Source organism: Zea mays, chromosome 5 (genome assembly GCF_902167145.1).
Source record: "Zea mays cultivar B73 chromosome 5, Zm-B73-REFERENCE-NAM-5.0, whole genome shotgun sequence".
Lineage (NCBI taxonomy): Eukaryota > Viridiplantae > Streptophyta > Magnoliopsida > Poales > Poaceae > Zea > Zea mays.
In genome coordinates, this window is record NC_050100.1 from 44,597,324 (window position 1) to 44,614,414 (window position 17,091).

The window sequence follows — 17,091 nt, forward strand, 5'->3', positions numbered from 1 at the left end:
CGAGTAAAAGTTGGGATGACTTTTTCAGGTCAATTTTCTAGGCTTGAAAAAAGAGGCATCCATTTCTCATGGGACATATTTTGCATGAACGGGCTGTGTTGTCAATTGTCATTTATTCTGATCCACACATGATCTATGGATAAATGATTGTAAAGTTAAGTGGTCTACAGGGCATTATTGCTGAAAAGCTGTGATATTTCATGGCTGAGAGGTAAACAACAGCAGAACAAGAAAAAGACACAAACTCCAAAAATTCTGCATAACTGCTCCTGCATATTCTTTTGCCTCACATTCATCTTATCTAACACCACCTAGCATACAACACATCCTTGCTTTTATATCTTGTAAAAAATTCTATAAAAAGTTATATGATCTAATATACTAAATATATGGCGAAAGAGTCTTTATACGAGTTGCTTACGTGGTCTAACTAGCACTCCTTATTAGGTCCTAGGTTCGGCTCCTCGGGGAGTGAATTTTCAGGTTGTGGTTAAAAAATCTCCTTGAATGTTCCACGTCAAACCACAGGTCTATGGCCCAACTCCGGTCACGGTCATTCTCATATGGGCTACGGTACCATGGTGTATATGTGGAGCATGAGTTTGAGGGTTTTCTCAACCTGCGTGAAAATGTCTTCTTAATATAATACCGTGGGACGGTCTTACCCCGTAGGTCGAGTTTGTTTAATACTAAATATAAACTCTATTTTTATACAATAAATATATAACCTTTTTGTCTTTTGTCTCTCTATGTTTGTGCCGATGAAGAAATAAAACACGGAGTGACTCTTCTACATATTTTCATGTCTGCATCGATGACGGAAGGATCTAAGGTTCGGAGCTAAGATCTACGATGACGCTATACTCTACACGTCATTCATCATCGCTGTACCCTAACTTTGTTGTAGATATGACCTACACCAACTCTCCATCAAATTAGTAAGTAACTAGGCCTCGCCAAATTATCTTATGTTACAGGTTTCGTCTCCATCCACTTATTCAAGAAGCACCATATGTCGTTCTTGATCCACTCTAAACCCATGATTTAGCAGATCTATTCTAGATTAAGCCTTGCTGTTAGATACATGTTGTCTTTTTAATTTCATGGTCAAACATTGTTGTACAACTGCTAGTAGAGCGTGCCACTGCACCACCGTCAATCACACCTGCCCCACGTGCCACCACTAGTAGCGCCCACCGTGCATGCTGCTAGCTTGTCGCCGTCAGGATATGCAAACCCTAATGGCTGCGGTGCAACTTGAAAGTTCCCTTTGGCCCAGGAACAGGATCTAGATGTCGCCTAGAGGGGGGTGAATAGGCGAATAAAAATTATCACTTTAAAACTTAAATCTTACTCTACTCGAAGACAGGATCGCAGTGGAGTGAAGAACCCTTCGAGTAGGTTGCAGTGGAATTGAAGTTCCTGTCTTACGAATATCCTGCACTTCAAGGAAAGCTAGTACCACAAGTAAGTAGTGAAGTGCAGATATAAAAGCGAGTAAGACAGAGAGTCAGAGTACAATACAGAACAGAGCACACAGACGCAAGGATTTATCCCGAGGTTCGGCCAAGCCTGAAATGCTTGCCTAGTCCTCGTTGGAGTTAGCCACACCTGGGCTTGGAGTCTATTTCAACTCCTTCCTCCGTTTGCTCAGATCTGTCAGTATGACAGATAGAGCCTTTCACTATTGAGTGGGGTTACAACAGAACCGCGGCTGCTTACAAACTTCTTGGCAGCACCCCGGTAGAGTAACGATACGCTCAAGACCTTGCTCTAGCTCTAAGCAGCACTTCTCCTCTCTCTTAAGGCTTATAGCTGTGCCTTCTACACAAACTATAGAGTTACACACAAGAGGGAGAGTGAGAATTGATTCGAGTGAAGTCTACACTGGTTGGCTGCGCTTGTACAGTGCTTGAGGCGCCTAGGGGTCCCTTTTATAGGCACAAGGGGCCTAGGAGCCGTTGGAAGCAATCCAGGAAGGCAAATCTTGTCTTCTGTCGGGTGGCGCACCGGACAGTCCGGTGCACACCGGACACTGTCCGGTGCCCGATTTCTTTCCTTCTATGGCGAAGCCGACCGTTGGCAGTCTTGGAGCCGTTGGCGCACCGGACATGTCCGGTGCCTCCATCTAGCCGTTGGCTCGGCCACGTGTCCCGCGCAGATCGCGCGGCCGACCGTTGGCCCGGCCGACCGTTGGCTCACCGGACAGTCCGGTGCACACCGGACAGTCCGGTGAATTATAGTCGTACGTCGCCGGTGAATTCCCGAGAGCGGCCAGTTCGCCAGAGTTCAGCCTGGCGCACCGGACACTGTCCAGTGCACCACCGGACACTGTCTGGTGCACCACCGGACAGTCCGGTGTGCCAGACTGAGCTGACTTGGCTGTACATAGCCAAGCCCTTTGCACCTCTCTTCTTTTCTTCTTCTTTCTGTTTCTAACACTTAGACAAGTATATTAGTCCACAAAACCAATGTACTAAGTACAGAAACATACCTTCTCTTAATCATTACATCTATAGCATTTCACATGCTTGAGCTTTGATGTTGGACTCATAAATCATCAAGTCGGCTTGACTTGATCTAGATTGACATCACTTGGCTCCAACATCCTGTAAAGGTCACATAGAACATCTCCAAACATAGGAACAACCCAAACTAAAGATCAAAGTGAACTTAGCTCTTTTGGGCTGCTTCCAGTTCTGGTTTTGACACTTGTTCTCCTTCTAGTGACCTTGATCTCCTCCTTAGAGCTTGATCTTGAGCCTTATGACTTACACCACATAACTGTAGCTGTTACCTCATTGGCTGTAAGTCACGTCCTTATGTAGTGATCCTTGATGTGCCGTAGCTGTTCTCAACTCGATCACCCTTGACTTTGCAAGCCTCCTTCTTCACCCTTGGCTTTGGGTTCCTCAGCCTCCTTGACCTTCTCCCGTGCACTTGGTACCTCGAAGCTCTTCTTGCCTCCGTCCTTGGCTTGATCAGTTGTCTCCGAGCTATGCACCCGAGTCTCACTTTATGCAATGTCCATCTTACTTGTGATGTCCATCATGTATCCATAATCCAGTTCTTGGACTATCACATTTGTTCACTTGTGTTGAACCCTGTAGGCTTTACCTTAAGCACCTGTTCAACACTTAGTACACTTGTTAGTCCTTTAATTGAGTTGTCATCCAAACACCAAAACTCACAAGAGAGCTTTCACAACTGCTCGCGATGCCAGCCATGCCATGCCTCGATGGGCTACCACTATGAGACCCCATTAGGCCAAGTCTGGCGGGCCACCAACCAGGCATGTTGTGCTATGCCTGGACCACCTTCATCCTAGGCTATGAATTCACTCTCTTTTCAGATTGTATTTCGTCTCTTATGTAGAACTATTTTTTCTATAATTTTTGAACTTAAAACAAATTTCTGCTAAGTTTGTTTAAAGTTTTAGCAAACATTTAATTGGTTGTATGTTGCCTATAATTATTTATTCTATATATATCTATTAAAAATAATAAATAGAACAATATATACTTAAAATAGGTTTTATATGACTATTTAAATTATTGGTATACCTAATTAACTTAAAGTTAATTTTGTATGACATACTATTGACAAATGCAGTAGAACTAACTTTGCGAAGTTCTTCCCGAACGGTAAGAACTACCCGACCTAGGCTGACAACTACTAGTTTCATCTGAGGCGATGCAACTAAAAGGACGATCATTCTTCTGAAATCAAATTACATTGAGTTGTAGCTTCATGAGAAGGAAAAAGCTATTATCTTGTTCTGGTGTCACAACCACTTAAAAATGAAGATGAAGTATTTTGTGGTGAAAGACCGTTTGGTACCATGGATAAAGTAACATGAGTGCTTTGATGTGTAAAAGCATGTGGTGCTTTTGCAGGTGCAATAGGAATGCCCACTCTCAGTTTCCTTACCTTTAAGATAGTGGAGGATTACAACAATGGCATCCACTATATTATTGCTTAGTTACACTTCTGTGGTGAGACAATGAGAGACCTAGAGATGAATGATAAAATTCTCTAGATCTTCAACCACTAAAACATGGTGCTCTAGTAGTAGAATCGCAATAACAAGTATTTGAAGTATTATGACAATGTTATCATGTTGTTTCAGGTTGATGCTCAAAACAAGCACTACAGTAAACGAAGTAACTTCCGACGGCCAAAGCCGTCGGACATAAGCCTTAAGCCGTCGGACTTAAGCTATGTCCGACGGTTTCTAGCCGCCGGACGTAACGCATCGGAAATAGTGTTATGTCCGACGGCCGCCGTCGGACATAATGTATCTCCGACGGCTGCATCCGACCGTCGGAGGTAAGGGTGCGCAACCGTTTTACCTGTCGCCTGTGGAACCCACTTCGGTTATGTCTGACGGCTCGAGCCATTATCTCTGACGGTTTCCTAAGCCGTCGGACATAACAAATCCTTATGTCCGATGGCTTACTCTAGGCCGTCGGATATAACATATTCCAGAAATTGCACAAAATTCTGAATTTTAAAAAATCTGACATTTGCAAATACAAAACAGATTTCATGCACATATACACATTCACAATCACAAATATACTCACATAAGTATACACATTCACAAATATACTCACATAAGTATTCACATTCACAAATTTAACATAACGACATATAGTTCCAAATGGTTGCAACAAGTGTTTACATCAACATAGTTGTCCAAAATCTAAACTGACATTGTTCGACGGATAGTCTTTCACATGAAAGGTTGCAACAAGTGTTTTACATCACTATCACTCATATCCATCGCCACCTCCTCTGGCTGGACTCTGCGTGTTGAAAAGGTTGTTCACCCACGAATGTGATGTGTCGTCTTGACCAGACCCATCTCCAGGTGAGGCAACTGAAGCGGGTGGTGTCTAAAATCCCTATAACACAAGCACATGAAATAGTAACCACTCAGTTGTTCATTTAAACACATAAGACATCTATGAACATGTCACACACGCATATGTGTACATACCATAGGGAATTGTGACAGAGGCGGAGGTAGATGCACCAACATTGGCATTGGCAGTGCAAAGTCTGGAGGCAGCATCCCATATGTCGGCATCGGGACGCCCGCTTGTTGGGCTAGTTGCTACAAATTATATACAAGTCATTGTTGAGCAAATAAGATACACATCATGTGTTTTGCAAAATAAGCTACAAAATGTTACTTCAACTTACCGAGAGAAGAGCTTGATTTTGGGACTGGAGGCTTGCATAATACTCGTCCCTCTTCTTCTGGTACTCAGCTTGTTGTCTCTGGTATTCAGATTGTTGCCTCTAGTACTCCAATTGTTCCCTCAAGACTGATTGATGGTACTCTGCCTGTTGACGCAACACTGCAAGCTCTATCTCATGGGCGGATGATCGTGAACGGGACGACTGTGAAGACGACGATGTGGACTGTCGTCCACGGCATCTCAGCTCTCTGGAATCAATCGTAGAATCAAAAATACCTAACCTACAAGAGTGAACCATGCACTTAGTATAGTAACTCATGGCTCAGTTGAATCGCAAGCATATGATGACAATATTGAAATCCAAATCAAATAATCTCACCGTCCATGGGCTTGTCCTCCTGCGCTAGCATATGCTGCCTGAGGGTCGATTGGCTGGCTCCTCCAATCGTACTCCTGCCCATGGCGTTGAACCATCTCCTGCCCATACAAAGCCTGGAGACAAACAATATCAAATATAAGTGCATAACCCCTATGCCCTTGCAAACAATATCAAACACATAATAGAGTACCAAAAACTCACTAGACGGTCGGTGGCCGTCTGAGTGCATAACACATCAGGATTCTGAGGATCAGAACCCCTATGCCCTTGCATATACACCTCCACATCCGTGGGCGTACGGCTGGATTTGACTTCCTGTACATAAAAGTTATAATGACACATTTCTATGTGATTCAAAGTTACGACAAACTGTGACTTACCATTCGCTTAGCCAAGCGCACATGACCATCACCGCCGTAGTTGTGGAACGACTCAGTCCCACGGTTTCCCCTGTTCCTTTCGGAAATGGCACGAAACTCAGGGTAAGCCCACCATCTGCACAATGCCCGATAACCGTCTGATCGGGTGGCCATCCACAGCACCGACACCTACATGAAATTTTTTAAATAAAGCAAGCAAATACATGGCTTCGTGCGATATGAGAGGCAACAACCTGTTTACCTCTAGGTATTGCTCCTCCGTCAAGTAAATTTATGACCACTCGGCCTTGGTATTTGGCATCGGTCGATCATCAGCATTTGCTCTGTACCATGCCTTTATAGCCTGAATTTGTGCATAGTACATTGCATCTGCAACGACATCGTTCGCGTTATACTCAAACACGTAACGAGCGTTCATATCATATGATCCATCGTCCGGCAACTTGTACCGTTTCTGCAAAAAAAATTAGTGTTATCATAAAAGCAAACATATATGGAATAACTAAAATAGTATAAACAATTCATACCCAGAATGCATCCCAAACTAGTGCCTATGTGTTGCCAAACGTTCCAGGATGATCCATACCAGGTATTACAAGACACAAGAAAATAAATTCATATTTCATGCAAAGAGCTGGTGGAAGGTTGTATGGAACAACAAAGACGGGCCAACATGAGTAGGACGTTGCAGTTAGATTGAATGGCGAGAAACCATCTGTTGCCAAACCGAAGCGGACATTCCGCACTTCATCAGCAAAGCTGGAATCAAAAGCATCTAGTGCCTTCCATGCATCTGTATCAGCTGGGTGCACCATGACATTTGGATTCTCACGTACCCCTTCTTTGTGCCACCTCATGTGTCTGGCTGTATTCTTGGAGATGAACAAACGTTTCAACCGAGGTATAAGAGGCATGTAACGAAGTTGCTTACATGCAATCTTCGTAGTCACGGTCAAACCATCGTCGTTTTCAACCTCAACGAATCTACGCTCACCACATACAGTACACTTCTTCTCACCCGCGGTCTCCTTCCAGAAAAGCATACAATTATTTTCACAGACATCGATTTTTTCGTAGTCCATACCGAGCCCAGATAACAACTTTTTAGACTGATACATGTCCTTTGGCATCTTGTGATTCTCCGGAAGTACATCACTGATCAAGTTCAAAAGCTCCTTGTAACAGTTGTTTGAGAATGCAAACTTAGACTTAATAGCCATAAGTCGAGTCACAAATACAAGGACGGTCACTTTTGTGTGCTCATGCAACGACTCTTTGGCAGCTTTAAGGAGCTCGAAGAACTTCTGAACCTCAGGTGTAGCTGGATCCTCATACTCGGTGGGTTGACCGGGGTTCTCCGAATCGACGGTTAGAAGCTCATGGCGTACATCGTCAAGCATCTCTTCCATCCTATCGTAGTCCTCCTCTTCATGTGACTGAACTTCCGATACAATACGAGGAGGTGGGTCCTCACCGTGGTGCACCCACACCTCATAGCCTGGCATATAACCGTTCTTGCAAAGATCTATCGACATAGTCCTCCTGTCAAGGAAATAAATGTTCCGACACTTGGTACAAGGGCACCTAACATCGGTTCCAGTCTCTGACCGAGCAAAAGCACGGTCGAGAAACGCGTCAGTCTTGGCAACCCACTCACTTGATAGAGCACCTCTTTTCTTCTAACCTTCATACATCCATCGACGATCCTCCTCCATACTAGATACGAGATGTTAACTTGATTAGTTAAGTTAATCACGCCTCTAATCTAATAAACCACACTAATACAAGGAAAATAATTTAATGGGACCCTAAATCATATAAAATAACCTTATTTCTGAGGGCATAATAATTACCCTCGGAAATTAATAATTTAAATTATATAGACACCACTACATAACATTATCACGAGTGACAAATCATATAAAATGACCTTATTTCCGAGGGCATAATAATTACCCTCGGAAATTAAAAATTTAAATTATCTAAGCACCACTAAGTAAACGAAAACAAACTAAATTAATTACATAATCAAATTTCGGCCATCGCACACAATAAATTAAACAATATTTAACATACTAATTATTTAACAAAAAAAATTGCAACTACAAAACAATATTAACATATACAAAATAATACTTAAACTACTCACTTGAGAGTGTGGGGCGGGGCAGGCGGGGCTCCGGCGTGGGCGGGGCTGCGATCGGCGGCGACGGGGCAGCACGGCGGTGACGGGGACGACTGCGTGGGTGACCGGCGCGGGTGTGGCAGCACAGCGGTGGCGGTGGCGGTGTGGCTGCACGACGGCTGGCAGCACAGCGGGCACGGCGGGCAGCGCGGCCGCGGGCTGCACGGCGGGCGGGCAGCGCGGCGGTGGGCGGGGCGGGCAGCACGGCGGGGCGCAGCACGGTGGCCGGCAGGGCCGTGGCGGCGGCAGGTAGCACGGGGACGACGGTGGCATGCGCTGGAAAGATGGAAAATGAAATGGTGTTCCCTAGCCGCGCGGTTAAATCGCTTTATCTCCGACGGCTGTAATACGGGCCGTCGGAGATAACCTTATGTCCGATGGCCCTCTGACAGCCGTCGGAGACAGGGCGTTGTGTCCGACGGCCAGCCCAGGCGCTCGGACATAAGGCTACCTCTGACGGTCTCCTGCGTGGCCGTCGGAGATAACAAGGCCGTCGGAGATGTTTGTTTTTACTGTAGTGAAGCTCCAAATGCAGAACTACCACAAGTGCCTTATTGGTGTTGTGGTTGTGCCCGAAGAATACGTCAACTTCCTGTATCATATTAAGAGAGGCCCTGCAACATCTCTGGTGTTACTAGTACTAAAACTTGACATGACATCATATGCATTGACATCTTTGTATTGTAATACACCTAGAATGCATTCACTAGAACCACGAAAAACTCTGAGTGTGATATTGTGTTTAGCAGAGAATAGAAAACCCAGTTTGAAAAACTTCAGTTCGACCCAAAAGTGGAATTTATGATCTGATAATATTTTGCCAAAAGTCAAAATATTAAAGTCATAGAGTTTTCTAAACCAAAAAAGTTTCATGTGTGGATATTTCCAAATTTTATAGCAAAAAGTGAAGAAACACTTGAAAACAAGTTTTGACCTAGGGTTTTGAATTCTTAAAAACTTTAGCAGCTAACCATCCTGGGGCCCTTGTAACTTCTGATTTATAGACAGTTTGAAAGCGGTCACTGTAGCAAAGCTGTAGAATTACACTAAGTGCATAAATTTGATTAAGTTACTCAGCCCTAAAACCATATGGAACTGTTTGTAAACCTTGTTCCAAAGTGGAATGTTTAATCCAAAGTGGAATGTTTAATCCTAGAATTTAAGAACCTCAGTTTTTGCAGTGTGAAGCCACTTTGGAGGCTTGTTAATAGCTAATCTATACAGTTCTAGACCAAGGTTACTGTAACAAAGTGGAAGACCACATATTGGTGTGTACGTTTGGTAAAGAGTCCTACCCCTAAAGTCATTTAGAACTGGTAGTAACAGTGGTCCAAAGATCCAATGTCTTAATCTGGATATCAAACTTAGTACAATTTCAGAGGCTGAATTTGTGTGTTCGGTACAACTTTGGGGGTTCTTTGTGAGATATCTATGAGGTATTCAGCTATACTCTTAGTAGAAAATTTGAAGAGCATACATTAGTGACAAGGTTTTTTAAGGGAAGGTGGCTTGGTACTACATAAAAAGGAGAATAAAGCTTGCTTGAAAGAGGGCTGTCAGGTGTTATTATTGCCTGACTTCAGACATCAGTAACCATGACAGTGAGTTCTTGGTCACTTTGGGGCCCTGTAGATGTTGATCAATAATGTTTTGGATCAGGGTGCTTGTGTCAAGTTGGTAGTACATAGTAAGGAGAACAAACTTCTTATAGGTTGTAAGGCTTGGTACTACACCAAAATCAAAAAGAAATCGATGCTAAGATGGACTGGCAGGTTGTAGTAACTGAATTTTGTTCGGTAACTGAAAAACTATATGGCAGTGTGTGGTGTCTAGTTTGGAGCTCTTGTGCTCAATTAGTGTAGTTTTTGGCTGAAGTTTCTATAGTAAGTTGGTCGACTATAGGAAGGAGAACAAGTCTCTAGGAGTGTTGGATCTCGTACTACACAAAATTGTGCGTTGTGTGCTCTCAATTCTGCCTTGTCAGACATGAGGGGTGCAGCTCTGGTTCAGTAGACTGTAGATATGGTTCAGTGTTTTTCTCCAGATTTGGAGCTTTCTGGTGAATGATTGGTGAGATTCTGGTTCATAGTATCTTTAGCAAAAAGTTAGGGGGTTAGTGGGTGAACAAAGTTCATTAAAGATGGTTCCCCTGTTGTTGTTTAATTCTAGGAGAAAAAAGTGGTGAACTTGGTATAGGAGTCGACCTGAACATGTTCAGACGTGAGCAAAAATATCTGCAAGGAAATATCCCTCTCCACTACCGTTTCTACTGGTTTCCAGGGGGTAGTAAATGGATGAGGCCAGGGCTTGGACAGGGCGGGATCACCTGAGGTTGGCTTTGCTGCACCAAGGATAAGAATGGAGAGGAGGGTTCAAGCCAGTTACTGTCTGTCTATCTGTTGGCTTGATGTCCAGAGGGGGTTTGGCCGCAGCTGCTGCCTCCCTGTGCCCCTGCCCTACGTGGTGGCCATGCAATAGAAGTGTACAACATGTTAACTTTATATCCCCTGCTAGGTTCAACTCTGATCGCAACAAACCAAAGGATGGGATGACTTGCTATGGTTTTTGAGGTACAAAGAGAACCCTGCTGTGCTTCTATTATTTCCCTAGCTGGTTCATCGTGTACGGGAAATTGTCAATAAGCCAAAGTCGAGGGGCTTATTTGCTCTTGTCAGTGTCACGGGTATACAGTGCGCGGGACGCAAGTCTGAAATATTCGGGCGCGGGGTTCCCTACTGAAAGGGAAATATGCCCTTAGACCATTTCTATATTATTTTGGTGATTAAATGTTCAACACATTGAGTTATGACTTTAATGAGCTAAGAGTTAAATAGATGCAAATGGAAAAATAAAGGTATGATTCTAACACTTAGTAAATTGTTTTTGGTACTAACTATGTTCTACTAAGTGCTAGAAAACTTCTCAAATCAAGAAAAATTCAAAGGGAGAAGTTTGGCTAAGTTTAGCCAAATCTGCACCAGCCTGTGGTGCATCGGACTGTCCAGTGTGCACCGGACAGTGTCTGGTGCCTAGGTTGGCGCGCTCAGCGAACTGGCCGCTCTCAGGAAAAACTCAGGGCGTCACGACTATAATTCACTGGACTGTCCAGTGTGCTAGCTACGTGCCCAGCTAACGTCGACCGCGCGATCAGCGGGTGACACGTGGCTCTGCCAACGGTCAGAAGGTTGCACCTGATTGTTCGGTGTGCCACAAGACCAGTGGCTGGCAACGGTCAGCTTCGCCAGAAAAGGAAAGAAACCAGGCACTGTTCACTGTCCGGTGATGCACCAAACTGTCCGGTGCGCCCACGGACAGAATGCAACCAGAGCCTTCCAAATAGAACTCAAACGACTCCTAGCTCCCTTGGGGCTATAAAAGGGACCTCTAGGCGTGGAGCACTACACCAAGCATCCATTGAACATCCTACAACACCTAGACTTCGCAAGCACTCATTCGATTCATTGATATAGAGATTTGAGCATTTCTTTGAGTTGTAACTCCACTGCGTTGTTTTGTGTGCTCAGTTCTTGACTTGTGTGCGTGTTGTTGCTGCGACTCTAGTTCTTGTGTGTGTTTCTATTCCCTCCCTTACTCTTGTGGTTCTTGTGATGAATCTTGTAAGGGTGAGAGACACCAACTTGTGGAGATTCCTCACGAAGGGAATACTTGAGAAAAGGAAGAAAACCATTGTACTCAAGTTTGATCTTTGGATCACTTGAGAGGGATTGGGTGCAATCCTTGACCGAAGGAGGTCACCACAATGTGGAGTAGACATTGACCGAACCATGGGATAAAATCACCATGTCACTTGTGCATCTTTCTATCGTGATTATTTTCTTCCATAGAGTTCTCACTTATTCACTTGCGCTATTGTTCCTAAGTTCAATACATATCCTAAATGAACAATCAAGTGAAGAGTTCTCTTCTCTCTATTCATATCACCTTGGTTTTAATCCCACTAACATTTATTATAAACAAAGTTTGTGTTGTTTAGACTTGATTTTTACAGGATCACCTATTCACCCCCCTCTAGGTGCTCTCAATTGGTATCGGAGCCGTACTCTTCATTCAGGGACTAACCGTTTGAAGAGATGGATCATAAAGACAAGGGAATGGTGATCAACGACAAGGAGAAGGAGACTCTCTATGTTGATGAGCTAAAAGGTGACAAGCCCACCGACTCAGGCTCAAACAACAAGAAGAAAGATGGGAAGAAGAAGAGGCGCTTCAAGAAGATCATCTACTATGAGAGCAAAGCCTCCTCTTCTTCACCAAGGGATGACGATGACAACGACTTGTCCATGAAAAAGAAAAAGGTTAATCAAAATTATTCATTTGATTATTCTCGCATGCCATACAATTCAAATGCACATTTATCGTCTATTCCACTAGGTAACCCCCCACTTTGATGGAGATGACTACTCTTTTTGGAGTCATAAAATGCGTAGTCGTTTATTCTCTCTCCATTTGGGAAATAGTTGAAAATGGAATGCATTTTGATAGTTGTGATAATCTCGTATTTGTTCATGAGCAAATTCATAAGAATGCCCAGGCTACTACTGTGTTGCTAGCATCTCTATGTAGGGATGAGTACAATAAAGTCAGCGGCTTGGACAATGCCAAGCAAATATGGGACACCCTCAAGATCTCTCTTGAGGGAAATGACGCCAGCATGATTACAAAGATGGAACTGGTGGAAAGTGAGCTTTGGAGATTCGCCATAAAAAGGGGAGAGGAGCCAACCGAAACGTACAACAGGCTCAAGACCCTGGTGAACAAGATCTAGAGTTATGGGAGTACAAGATCGACTTGTTCTCGGCACCAAGCGCCGAGCCCGTGCACTGTCCTTCACAGTCATCAAGGCAGTGAAGCGCGGTGCCGGTGCGTCTGTGGGGGCTTCGTCCTGGCACCATTCTGCCTAGGAGACCACCCAGAAGGGCACTGAGGTGGTCCAGCCCGCTCCTTGGGCGCCGGTTGAGCCCGGCACCGTCACGGCCGAGGTGGTTCCTGCGCTCCCCGCGTCACCGACGGAGGCCATCACCATCTCCTCCGGGGAGGAGATGGAGGCGGACGATACGGCGCCGGGCGCGGCGTCACCCACGATCTCCGACCTCCTACGCGCCATCCTCGAAGCTTGGGGGCAAGGGTCACCGAGGAGGCCAGTCCTTCGGAGCCACCCAGGGGGTCGTTCGAGGAGATCATCATCCAGCCTCCTCTCTCAGGGGGTAGTGGTGACCTTGTTCGCGCCGCGCTGGACCCCTCGATATGGGGAGGGCCGACCCTGACATGGATGTCTATCGGGGGTGACCTGTACTTCGTCCTCGATGACACCGAGGAGCGGGAGATGTGGGAGGAGCTGAGGGTGGTGACCCAGGTAAGGGCGTTGCTTTCCTAGTTAGGAATTCTTTGCCCTTTGTAGTGTGATGATGAGAGTTTCTCTTTCTGCAGGAGGTCATGACGAGATTGATGGCCAAGTCCATCTTTATTTGCCATGAATGGGGCATTTAGGCCGCGCTGCTTTGTTCCAACGAGTAGCTGGCACTGAGAAGCACCGAGTTGGCGGACTTGACGTCCCGATGTGCGGGGCTGAAAGAAGAGGGCGCGACTGATCACGCGAACGTGCGTCTGCTGGCGGACGAAGTCCGCCGTCTGAAGGCAGGGGCAGACCTGTGGGAGGAGGAGATGCAGCAGCTGAAGGGAAACCTTCAGACGGTGGCAATGGTCTTGCGTACACTTGAACAATGCTTGGGCAGTTACTGGTTTTGTCTGGAAACCCTGGAAGCTAGTTACCAGCATATCCTTTATCTTTTGCCATGACATGATCATTCTCGGGCGAAGGGAAGAATACCACGTCTGAGCTACACTCCTGACCGCCATGACAAAGGATTTCACCATGACAGCCATGTTGCCCCCATATGAGGATATGGTTGCTTCGTAGCTCATGAGAAACTGCTTCAGATCCGAGTGCCCATCGTACATGGGAAGCTGAAGTGGCTTGTAAGATGGTGGCCATAGGGTAGCCTACAACTCTGCTGCTAGAGGAGAAGCGTCATCAAAAGCGAAGTTACCATGATGAAAGTCATCATACCATTCATCATCATTGATTGGACTTTCTTGACGAAGCTCTCTCTGTTGAGGCCTTCGTTCTTGGTCATCTTGGGTGATGTGGCACATTTCTTCAGTAGCTTCGTCAATCTTCCTCTGAAGTTCGGCTAGCCGAAGCATCTTCTCTCTCTTCCTCTGCACTTGTTGATGTATGGCTTCCAGGTCTCTGATTTATTGGTCCAACTCCCCTTCATGTGGTGTTGGGTTGGTAGCCTTCCTTTTCTGGATCCGAGCTTCTCTCAGCGAGAGTGTCTCTTGATTGGTATCCAGTGGTTGCAGGGCAGCCCCTAGCGCTATTGCCTTCTTCAGTGGCATGACGAAGGTGAATGCTTGCCGAAGGTTGTGGAAGTGAGTTCATCGGAGGTGGGTGCCAATCTTGTTCACTTGTTCTCAAATGCTGTGAATCAAGAACAAGGCAACACAATTGTTAAGTATTAAGTACCTTCGTCCTCCGAAGGTCATGAAGGACATGCCTTCATCATTTCATGAATAAATAAGGATACATAAAGATGATGAAGATAATTCATTGATTCATTCACATTTATATTTCATGATATACACATGCACATTAACAAAGTTAATATTACATTGATACCTTCGGCTTGTTCGAAGGAGCTGACGCGAGAGTGATTACAATCTAGCGTGAATAGGACGGTGGTACTATTCATCTATTTATAAGCACGGGACACAGCCCGGGTAAAAGTACATTTGTGTCCTTGAAATTTACTTATGATCATAACATAAATTATTAAGGACTAGCTAGTCCTTTTCCCTTCTGGTCAGCATCATGTTTGCTCTTCATCACTATTTTAAGCCAAAGCTATTACTCTTCGGCCATAGCTTCGGCGTTCATCTTTATCATCTTCGGGTTATATCTTCACCCGTATGCCTTTGCCATGGGAGAAAACTTCCATCCTGAAGCCGAAGCTCCCTGTAATAATCCATATCTTGTTGAAAACACATGGTTAGTCATGTTTTTGAGGACCTTCGGAAGAGGAAGGCCCCCAACAATACCTATAAGTCTTTCACGCTCTACAGCTTCTTCAACTTTCCTTGCCTCTTCCAAGGCAGCATGAGACTCTTTCTCATTTTTTCTAATAGCTTAGTTGGCTATCTCTCGGCCACCTCCCAACCAGACTTTGAAATAAAATTTTCCGCTCAGCGCAGTGGCTTTGGTTGAAGGGTTCTTAATGTCATTGGTTGAGATCGAGAATTATGACAGAATAATAGTCTTTGCATGCTCATAGCCAGCTTTCTCAAGAAGTGAAACGGCTCCTCGAAAACCGACGAAGGCACAAAAATCTCCTCTATCACTAAGAATCTCATCAAAAGCTTCGGCTTCGCCGCTAATCCACCGGATAACCCCGTCAGGATCACCACGAATAAAATTATGTTCCATAGAGAAGGCGCCAACTTTGGCAAAACTATTTTTCAACTTATTGCAACAGTCCATAGCGACATTGTAGCATTCCTCTTTCGCTTCACGAAGCTCCTCGACATTTTTCTGAACCCTTAACTGTTCAGTATCAGATATTTCGCATTTTGTTTGCTCGACATTAAAATTTTCAGTCAATTCATCGAGCTTCTTCTCCAATCCTTGCACTTCAGATCTATGCAGTCCCACCTAAATAGATAGTGCATATTCTAAGTCAGCAATGTGCTTCGCATCTTTCTCTTGCTTCTTTTCAAACTCCTTGATTTTCTGATCTGCTTTGGAAAGACTAGACAGTCTAGCGTCGCTAGACTTTAACCTCTCAACCATGGAGAGTAGGATTTTATCCTTCTTAAGAGCTTCATTCCTAAGCGTTATAACTTCCGAACGTAGGTTTCCAAAAGCTATATGAGTGCTTTCGTCCTCTGCTTCCTTCTGGGCTTTCAAAGCTTTGCTCAAGATAAGACCCTCACAAACAAAAAAAATACAAATATTAATAAGTATTACCACAAATCATTTGCTAAAAACTCGCCTAACAAAAATTAGTAAATGCAGAAACAAAAATATACAAACCTTCAAGCTATTATAAGCAAGGTTGTCTGCAAGTTGGTCCTTCATCATTGTAGATAAGCCAAGCTCAAGCTTCGGATATCCCATGTTGTCCATCATCTCCCGACAAATATTTATCTCCTTGCTTTTTGGTAGATAGTAAAGGAAGTCATCTTCATCATTTCCTCCATATACCAAGGACCCTCGGGGGTATTTTAGGTCCTTTGCATAATGTTGTACTTCAGCAATTTGCTCTTCCGATAGTTGTTTCCCTGAAGCATGTCAAACAATATATTCTAAATCACCTTGAGAAGATGCTTCGGGTATAGGTGATGTTGGCTTTTCCGAAAGACTTTCCTTTGCCATCTCTACTGGCTTAGTTCCCGAAGGTCCTGCTTCAACGTGAATAGGAGAAGCGCTTGCAGCAGTCACTTCTCTTAGATCCTCAATTTTGTCCTTGGAAGCTTCAATAGTAACATGAGTTGGCCTCTTCGTAGATTTCAAAACAACATCCAAAACACTGGCCACCCTCCTTTTCCTAGGAGTCGTTGTTGTAGCAGTTGTTAGCTTCGGCAACCCCATCGTGGTTGGGGGACTTAGTAGTTTCGGATGCTCTTCTACCTTTGAGCTCTTTGCTTCTATCTCCTCTACCGGATCGACACTAGCTTCAACTGTCACAACAAGAATTGTCTTCGAAGCTAAGGGGATAGCTTTAGCCTGTTTAGCAATCTCCATCTTCTCTGTATCAAGCATTGCAGCTATCCTTTCTAAAGAATGTGGCCTCGACCTACGAGTCAAAACCTTAGCTCTCTTCGACTTAAGCGCGACAGAAGAAGATGAAGTTGCTATTTTTC